General features: G+C 40.7%; 1 long non-coding RNA gene across 1 annotated transcript in view; it reads left to right on the forward strand.

The window, feature by feature from the left end:
* LOC139625063 (uncharacterized) overlaps positions 1-10,117 on the forward strand; it is a 28,304-nt gene that overhangs the window by 5,235 nt on the left and 12,952 nt on the right. The gene's annotated exons all lie outside the window — the stretch shown is intronic.

The following is a 10,117-nucleotide window of genomic DNA, read 5'->3' on the forward strand; positions in this document are numbered from 1 at the left end:
AGGAAACCTTCAAGAAATGATTAGGAAGTTAACAAACACTTAAATGTGTTTACATCTGATTGAAACTACATTGAAGTGTGTTATAAGCCGTTTGTTAAATGTTTATATACTGATTATGAATGACAAATAGGGACGCCTCATGATTTTATGGCATTTCATTCTGCCAAATTCATATGGTGATATTGATAGGCTTGCTGGGATGCATGCAAAAAGACAAAAACTATATTCTTCTATATTTGTTATTCACATAAATGGCATTTTGGAGTTTGTGTTGGCAGAATTTTAAAACATACAATTTATCATTTTACTCTGTGGCAGGTATGATTTTGCTCATAATTGTAGCTTATACATAGACGTCTTCATTGCAGATGCATGAAGCATCTCTTAGGTTTGCTGTTGTGTAGCCCGTTGCCACGGCAACCAGACAAATTACTTTTCTTTTTTACACAGCCCTGGTTCCCATGGCAATGGTGATGCCACCCATCCCCCTCCAAAAAAAAAAAAAAAACCACGCACACATACACAGTCGTGAACCCACACTACACACACACACACACACACACACCCTCTCTCTCTCATTCTTTTTCTGTCACACACAGAAACACACACCTGCTGACTCCCAATCTGCTTGTGGAGTGGAGGTGTCTGATACAGTGGCATTAAAAGCAAAAGACATGCAGAGAGAGCAGGCAGCGGAGATTATAATGAATGCAGACGGGCCGAGATCACACTCTCCCTGCCTGTCTGATTGTCTGTCCTTGTATTTAGACCCACAAAATCAAATCGCCAAACAGTCTTTGATTTGTCTGCGTTGGACCACTAATGGCTCCTTCCTCTCCCCAGAAATGATAAATCAAAGCAGTTTGGATTGAAAACATCCAAACACAGACACACATGCAAAACTTTTTCTTTACTCCCTCTGTAAATGCTCAGATTCATTAAAAAGAGAATGTTTCACAAGTCAAGATTTTTGAGTTGCATGAGTCTTACCAGAAAAAAAGATTAGTTCCTACTATATAATACTTCAGTATTTAAAATATAAAGCTTTTTAAGTTATTGCGCATTGAAAAGTATTTCTTTGTTCACTTGCTTTGCCTGTGAGGACGATCACTTTAAAATAGAAAAAAAAATTGAAATGTTCATTTCTTTTAAAGCAAAATTAAGTTAGACAATCAATGAAATTTTCATTGATTTCTGTTGGAGTTATGATGCAGTAACAGGCTCTGAACATGACATAAATATCGTACACACATCCATCCTTATTATGCATTGGTAATTAGCTAATGTAATTCATTTAGTTAATAAAGATGATTTTATTATCCTGTTAAGCAGCAAGACGTCTGCTTGCAGCTTGTGTCCACTTGTTGCTTCTCTTCCAGACAATATAAAAAGAGAGCTTTCATCTGGATCTGCAGCTACGCTCAGAGTTTTACAGTCAGTTTCATTTCAGCTGATTGTTTAGCCGTGCAGCCTGCACCTTTTCAGCGGCAGCAGGCAGCTGTTGTCAGAGAAAAGGCTCTAAAAACTCACTGCACACCACCTGCTCATCAGCAAACAGCAGACAGTTAGCGACTCGCTGGTGAACATAGTGGAGCAGCTTAAATGTCAGATAGTTCCCTCAGAGGGTGGTGGAGACCAAACACAGAGCTAAAGGAGAGTGATTAAGAAACCACATGCTAAGAAATTCAGCTTAAGAGGTGATGGTACTGTATGTCAGTGTTGTAGGATGTTGCAGGTTTAATTTGCAACTCTGCCTCCTAGAAATTACATTTCTATATTAAAATTTGTTTTCTCAGTTATGTTATGGTGGCAAACATAATCACTGGTTGGATTATGTTTTTGAATGAATATATGAATGAATGAATGAATGAATGGGAGGTGGTTGGGGTGGATGGTGAGCCTATAGGCTGGGGGACTTGGCCTCCAGAGACCAGGGCTCATGACTCCTGTCTGTGGTTTTGTTTGGGCAATAAAAGCGCTTGGGTTAAAGTTAGGTAGGAATTGTGGTTTTTAATAAACATACTGTATCTGAGGTCACTGTGAACATTTTCTGTGTTAAACCAGACCATGATTTTCCCCTAACTTTAACCGAGAAAAAACAACAATTAAAAAGGTCTAATAACGTGGCCAATGCAAGTGGAGCGTGCACTAAGTTTGGTGGGAAAAAAACCCCACAATTATCAACGTTTTTGCAACTTGTTGATTTACATAAATTAATAATATATCCTCATCATGTTCATAGAAAACGCAAATTAGTTTCCTTCAAAACACACTTGTTGTAAATTTGTTGTATATAAATGTAATTCTTAAGAAACCAGGTTGTTTTTTTTAACTGTAGGAGTCCTGGACACTAAGCCTTACTACTGATAAATAAATGAAAATAACCCATTAATTAATACAAACCATCAAAATATTACCAACAGTATGTGCTACTTTATATTTAAATACTGAATCATGACAACAGAAACAGATATTAAATTGGCAAGAAACTGTCGAGCTATCTCAGGTATTCCTCTAAAGACCACATCAGCATAAAATTCAAAGACTAAACATCTCAAAAAATGGAAAAGAGACAAGTAATGCTTATAACAGAAGAAGTCCTCCAATCTAAATGACTGTATAGGTCGTTTGTTGCTATAGCTAAGATATGATTGGTAGGAGTGTGTCAGTCACCTGACTTCTCTCTTCGCTCCTGTCAAATTATTGCTGCCAATAGAGGGCTAGAGGTCACTTGAATGGAAACATGTTTCATATGACCACTAGACATCACTTGACAATAAAACAGCTATAGGTTGGAAAAAGCTGCACGACTGACTTATGGAGACTGGCTTAAGTAAGACGCTCAGCCCACAACTGCTTCACCAAGGTGTGAGCGCAGCCTGCTGGGAATAAAAACAAAACAGCATGTCTACGACCAAGAAAAAAGTTAGATAAAAACTGAATTCAACAAGGAAATAAACATCTGCGCACATGTGCTTATGCATGTACTAATCCATTATTCAATTAAGCCTCAATTAGCCTTTAATCCCCATTACCAGTCCAGAGAGAGACGAGCGGCGAAGGAATGAATGAGTAAGTGTCTCCCCAGGGAGGAAGGAAGAGCAGAATAGAAAATGAAAGACTGCTGAGATATAGGGGGCTCGGGGCAGTCTCTGATAACAAAAGTACTAATTAGTGTTGCTAAATGATTTATAGAAATCAGAATAGTGTGTGTGTGTGAGAGAGATAGAGAGAGAGAAAGAGGAAGGTGGAGAAAATGAATGGAGTCCTTTGAAAGCATGCCCTTTTTTGCGGGGGCTAATTTCTGCACCTACAGAAACAAAAGGAGGGAAAGTCCTCCAGGGGTTGAAAACTGCAGCCAACAAATACACTCTCACACACACACACACACACACACACACACACACACACACACACACACACACACACACACACAGAGGCATACAAGATGGACAGATGAGGGAAACAGTGCAGGCAGCAGAAAGGACAGCAGCTCTTATGACTTCAGTTTCGACAGGCTGTCAGTCTGCGCATCCATATTTGGGTGGCACATTTCATTCGCCCTCGTGTTTGTCCATCTGCGTGACATCTTCCCTCCATTATTAAAGACTTCTATGTGGACGCAGAGTTGGTCGAGGGCAGATATTCATGAATAAGGCTCCTCTCTCTGCATTCATACTCCTCCGAACCCGCCCACCCTCCTTTTTTTTTTCCTCCACCCCTCCCATCCCCCAATCCATCTGTTTTGGTGGAGGCCATCCATTAATAAAGAGTCTGTCCCATCATTTCTATTTCCCTCCTTCTGTATTATTTATTTACCCATCTATGTGTAGTTATGGTGAGCAGATATGACTGCCAGATCGGGATGCAGCAGATCAGATCCACCTTCTTCTTGGAAGAAAGCTGCGGAAAAACTTTAGGCCGATTATGAGAAATGAAAACTTGATTTCATCTAAACCTCTCGCCATAATTCTTTGAAACTGTCACAGCAACATTTTAATACAGGCCCTGTTTGGCAGCTCTTCCAATTCAAATGAAGTAAATTTGCTAAGCGTAGGTGTTACAGCGACTGAGTCAGTACAAATGCAAGAAACCTTCCTGAGTAGAGGGATTTTTACACCCCAGCACACAACAGTCAGAATGTGATTGCGGGAGATAGCCTCAAAGGAGATGGTAAAAATATTTTTTTCAATGCTAATAACGGTTATTAACTTCTCACATTAAAACTTTTCAAACTGTCTTTGTGGAGCATCTTTACATAAATTTGAATAAATGCCACAATAATGAAGCCCAATTAAAGTCGCAAATGTCCACATTCCTGACAGAACTTAACCTAAACACTGTCTCTCCAAAATGATCCAGGTGTAACTGGTATTTGTGCATTTCGTCACATCCTCTAATACATTATCATTCTAGTTTATGTTATATAACCTTACAGGATTGTTTCCTTTGTGGTTTTCACGTTTAAGCTCATGTGGTAAATGTCATTTTAAATGGTATTTACTCTTTACTCACATCTTTAGACACAGTAAGTCATGTTTTAAATACTCTGCTACGATTCATATTTTGTTTAACTTGCTTTTCCCACATAAAAAGTACATCAAAGAAGTACATCTACATTTACTTCCTCATTGAGAAATTCAGGATCAGTTCTTATGCTCTGCCCACCACTGCTGCTTGTGCTAGGTTGAAGGGTGAAAAAGCAGAACGTATCAAGACGGTTAGCGGACGAAACACCAGACAGACGTATCCGAATGGAAAGCGTAGTTGTTAGTGATTGTGCTAATGCTAACTCTCGCTCTCTGTACTGACAAGGTTTCAGCATTATTGTGCCCCCGGTCCCTGTAAGTTGACGGGATTGGTTCCTTAGGCATGTAATGTGTGAATCCCTGCTCAAAGGTTCATTGCAGATCCAAGGTGGAAATAGTCAGTCATGATGTTGACTTACTCACTTCACTCATGATATGATATAAAAAACACCATATGGACATGATAACAAGATTAAAAACTTAATCTTTGAAGGTCCCTAAGTGACTGTACTAATTGTACGATGGACACAATAACAGTGGTGTGTATCAGGATTTACAAAACACTCACCGAACATGGAAGGTGTTTGACTATGAGGTCCGAGCAAAAATGGATGGATTCAAAGGAGACACTCCAGCTAAGTGTCCACTTGCTGTCGTTCACTTTCAATACATGGCAATTTCAAGACTTTAAAAAGACACCCAGCTCTCTCTTCGACCGTCCGTCTATCAAAACCAGCCCCGTCATTTCTCATTTCAAGCGCTTTCAGTGTCTGAATCTCCATCTCCTTCTATGTTATCAATTTATCCATCTATCTTTATTTTCCTCTCTGCCATTTCTATGTATCTATTTTCTGCATCTTCCTTGTGGTCAGCAGCATTCATAATTTTCTAAATGTCATTTGGACATTAGCTCATGAGGCCAGGCAGGATGCTATAAGTGGGGAGGGGGGTGGGAGGGTGATGTGATGGAAGAGGGAGGTCATTAGGAGGGGCACGGGCAGAGAAATACAGTAAAGTCATCTCTGCGGCCTCTCAGAGACTCCCAAGATTTGATTACAGTTACAGCACAGAAACAGAGAAGACAGATGCAGAAGGATGCAGATAAAAAGCAGGCTCGCTCTGCTTCTCCTTCACATACAGTGCACAATCGCAGGAGAAGGAGCCAGAATAGAAAAAAACTGATCATGAACAAAGCATCTGAGCATCACAAGCTTGATAAAGAAAACTGGGTGAGGCCTGATGACTTCAGCAGCAACTTAGGAAAACCCGATTTGCTGAAATGCCAAAGTGTGATATCTGAAAAGAGCCACTTTCACCTCTCACAAAGCTAAATTTAATCTGTGTGATTACTGGGCCCGTCTGTAATCTGTACACCACCCTGGCAAGGGCCCTGAAGCCATGTTTCCCTGCCCTCTATTGGACAGAAGCAGAACTGCAAGCCTGGGCAGTGTATCTGATGGAGACAGTAGTCTATGTGTGTGTGTTTGTGTGTGTGTTGGGTAGGTTTCTTAGGGCAGCAGTGACCCGATGTGCTTCTGGATGGTTACTGTTGGGAGTTGTTCACCTTTTTTTGGACGACGCCAAAGACAAGGTGTTGTGTTTTTTTTTTTTTTTTTTGTGCATGTTTGAGCCGCTGACAGAAAAAGTAGCTGCTGCGTTTTGAGATGATGTCGTCCCAAACTGAAATCTGCTCAAGATCCACTCACTGCTTGGTTTGACAGATGTGCAGGGTTTATGTCATGGGGCAGAGGAGTGGGCAATATGGGAAAAATCTTCTTTGAGGGTATATGCAATCATTCATTATATCACAGGAGAGGTGTGTACTGTATATTGATACGGTAAATTTGAATTTGAAAACTTTTTAGAACAATTAACATGATTTAAATGTGTCTTTTCTGTTAATTCAGTGACTCAATAAACCAGGTTACTCAACCACAGTGATGCAACAATCCTGTAACTCCAGTAATACCAGCAGTTATTAGCAGTTATATAACATTCTTCACAGAAGCCACATAAAACCAAAGATATTTAAAACCTTTCCGACTCTTATGATTTGATACTGTACAGCATTTCATCACAATAGCAAACTGGAGATCAGAGGGACTGGCTCCCATACAGGGTTGTATTTTGTTGGACAAATTATTTCTGTGGTACTGAGTGCTTGCTACTCTGTTCATGTGCTCCTCGGCCCACTCACCAGTCAGGGTGCGGAGTCTCACACAGCAGCTGAGGAACTCATGGAATGGGATCCTGGTGCTGATGCTGAAGCGCTTCATGATGCAGTTCATAGGCTGAGGGCTTAGACTGTAGCCTGGGAAATGCACAACGTCAATTTCAGTAAGTGCACATCATCACCACAGAGTCTGCAAACTTTAAAGTTCAAATGTAACGCCAGACACAAATACAAGACCTCATGTAAAACACACACACAGACACAGTGCTACACATCCAGGTTAATATAACTATAGGATCGAGGCTGGGAAATTCAGGCAGAAGTCAGTTTGGCCCTGTTCAGCCCTGGTATTAACATGAGTGAGAGATCCGATCATAAATGGTCTAAGTTCGCACCTGGCTTTAAAACGTGTCTCCACGTGTTTCCAGCAACCACTTGTGATCGGATCTCACTTCCCTGCCACATATGCAAATAAACAGGTATGTGGTGTCAATGTGCTCCTGTGTATGTGCGTGAGTGAGAGAGGGCGAGCGGTCGTGAAAGGTTGAGCTAATCAATGCGTTGCACACAGCTTTATAGTGAAATCGGGTTTTATCCAGTAGAAATAGTAAAATATTTTCAGTTTATTATGAAACTGTGACGCAACTCAGACTGTGGCAGAAGACATCAGTAGAGGAGGCGATCCTTTAATGTGGCCAGAGTGCATAGTATGTATCATCTGTCCTAGAGCTAGAAATCACAGAATTTTGGGATACATCATAGATTAACACAAGGGGCAGTGACTTTGTGAAGTATCAGAAGTTTTGTATCGCATTAACATGTCGATTAAATGTGTCACTTAAAGTGACAAATGAAAATAAGAACGTGGGAACTGCATTACTCTTTTCAAATGAACCCCCCACATTAAGAGCTATTGAGTGCACATGATAAATAACAGCAGAAATACATATTCTGGAAGTATAGACATACTTGCTAATATCATATTCTAAAAAAGTGAAAGACCTGCTTTCATCAGTCTGGCTGTTGAAGTTAAATAGCTAAAATTACTTTGAGCCACTGGGGGAAATGATTTATCTCACTAAGCACATAATCTACAGTAGCTGTGTGTGTACCCCCTAACAGGTCACATCCAGATTTTTAATTGGATATAAAGTTCAAAATTTCAAACACTGATTTTGGTGTAAGAAATTACACAACTATTTTATGGCCTCACGGCATCAGGGGTCCTTTTATTGTTTAGAGCAAAGTGGGATGCCATCACACAATTTAAGGTTCTCCGTCTGGTCTCTAACTTTAGGGGAGAGAGCTGCATGGTCATAAATGTTGACCAAACTGTCCTGGGTCACAGGAATAAGAAATGTGAATTCTTAAAAAGTGCTGAATTCTTCTTTAAATGCACAACCCATGATTATAATATAGTGGTTCCATCCTCAGAGCATCAGGTGAAGAAAAATAAAGACTAAAATTATAAATGTCTTTATAGAAGCCTATAGGGGGCTTCATTAAAAATGGTGATTTAAACTTGAAAATGAAAACTTAATTTCATGATGGCATTGGTATTTTTCACAAATGTATATGTTCTATGATTTCACTGGACATGACTAAGCAAGCGAAGCAGTCAGCGGGTTCCATTTGAAAGTATTTAACCTGATGCATGCAATTTCTACAAAAGGAAAGAAAGCGTAGATTCAGGCTGAATTCTATCATATTATTTTGAATAAAGCAAACTACTACTCACTCAACACACTCGGGAACAAAGGTGAAATGATGGAGGGAGGCAGCTCAGCTGAAGGGCAAACAGAGAATGAGCTCAGGACACAGAACAAAGAAAACTCAAGGCACCTGTGTGAGCTGCCCAGTTCTACACACCTGTGCTCCGGCTGCTCTTCAACCAAGCAGTCCCCCCACTTCCCACAGTACGTGATATCTGAGTGAAACATAAAAATAAAATACAGTAATCAATTAGCATTTAAGCATGATTTCGGTCTCTAGAGACGAACAGAAGATGAGGTCACTTGCTGTGGCAGTGTGGGTAGAGAGCGAGGGACGTATGTGACACATTCTCTTGTTAGGTAGTAAGGCCTCATGCTAACGGCTAGCAACTCAATGAGATACTTTCTTTGATCGTAACGTGTCCTGAGTGGCACCATCTATCATCAACAAACACAGCTAACCCCCTTGCTTTCATCTTACCACTGTCTTTTGTCCTGTGTGCCCATGTGATCTGGAGAGCATCCATGGAAACAGGGAAGTCTGGTGTTAGCCCAGGCAGCCATGTTTCTGCCGTGTCACCCTCCCATCCTGATCCCTGGTGTAAACAATGGCTGCATGGCTGAACGCAAGCTGCCCCAACCAAAGTGCAAACTGTCCCGATAGTAGCTGGAAAGCCACAAGTTTGATGTTCGTCTTATTCAGTCTGTTTGTTACAAAAATGTGCGCACAAAGGCAACACAATAGTTGAGGAAAAAGAAAGAAAAAGAGGAAGGAATGAGTACAGGGGGTTCAAAATGCATGGAAAATTGTGGAAAACTGCAAATTACATAACACTTTCGGTTCACCATTTCTTGGGGTTTATCTATGACCCTTTGCGACTTGATTTACTAATGTGTGCAGATAAGTGTAGCTGTGTTTAACAGGGGCCGGATCCAGGTGACAAATCAACGCTTTAATCACCTTAGTTGTCATTTTTACTCTGGCCACTAAAGAAGATTCATCACAGTTCGATGAAGTAATGGCACAAAGTCAGGCAGCAGCTCATTTTTAACTGCTGTGCAAACACAGAGCAGTGTCTGATCGTCTATCTATCTGTCTTATCATACAGACTACACCTATAATACACAATAAGCTACAAAAGCTGCCTCCACTTTCACAGTTCAGTCAACGTTCACCAAAGCTGAACTTAATAATTCTATATACATAAATATGGATACTGTTGAATGTTTTAAATAAAAAGATAGAGAAAAGGTCTGAATGTTAGAAGGGGCAGGAGGAGGCTGTAGCGAAGTGACAGTGTGAACAACGGTTGTTACATCTGCTTCTTATGTACCTAAGCAGTCGAACCGTCCAATGATAATAAATAGTAGGGTAAGAATGGCTGCCAGGGGGCCTGGTGCATGATGTTGCTTACACGTCTTGTAAAAGGCCTCTGTTCATTATCATCCATCTCAGCGCGTCGCAGCTGCTAAACACACATGTGCTCACACCAGCTGTGTGTCTGCTGCGTCGCTGCTACTACCGGCTATGGAATGTTGGATTTCTCTCGGCACTTTTTCTAATTGGTGTGTAATGATGAGACCGACGCTGGTGTTGCCACAGATACAAGTCATTATTGTAACCCCCTGCCTGGCACCATGTCAGGTTCAAGAGTCATCTGTATGAACACAGAATAAGTTGCCATGGGAACTGCTGACATAAA

The sequence above is a fragment of the Trachinotus anak genome, unplaced genomic scaffold (assembly GCF_046630095.1).
Source record: "Trachinotus anak isolate AG129_WGS33_773 ecotype Australia unplaced genomic scaffold, CSIRO_AGI_Tana_v1 ptg000009l, whole genome shotgun sequence".
Taxonomy (NCBI): Eukaryota; Metazoa; Chordata; class Actinopteri; order Carangiformes; family Carangidae; genus Trachinotus; species Trachinotus anak.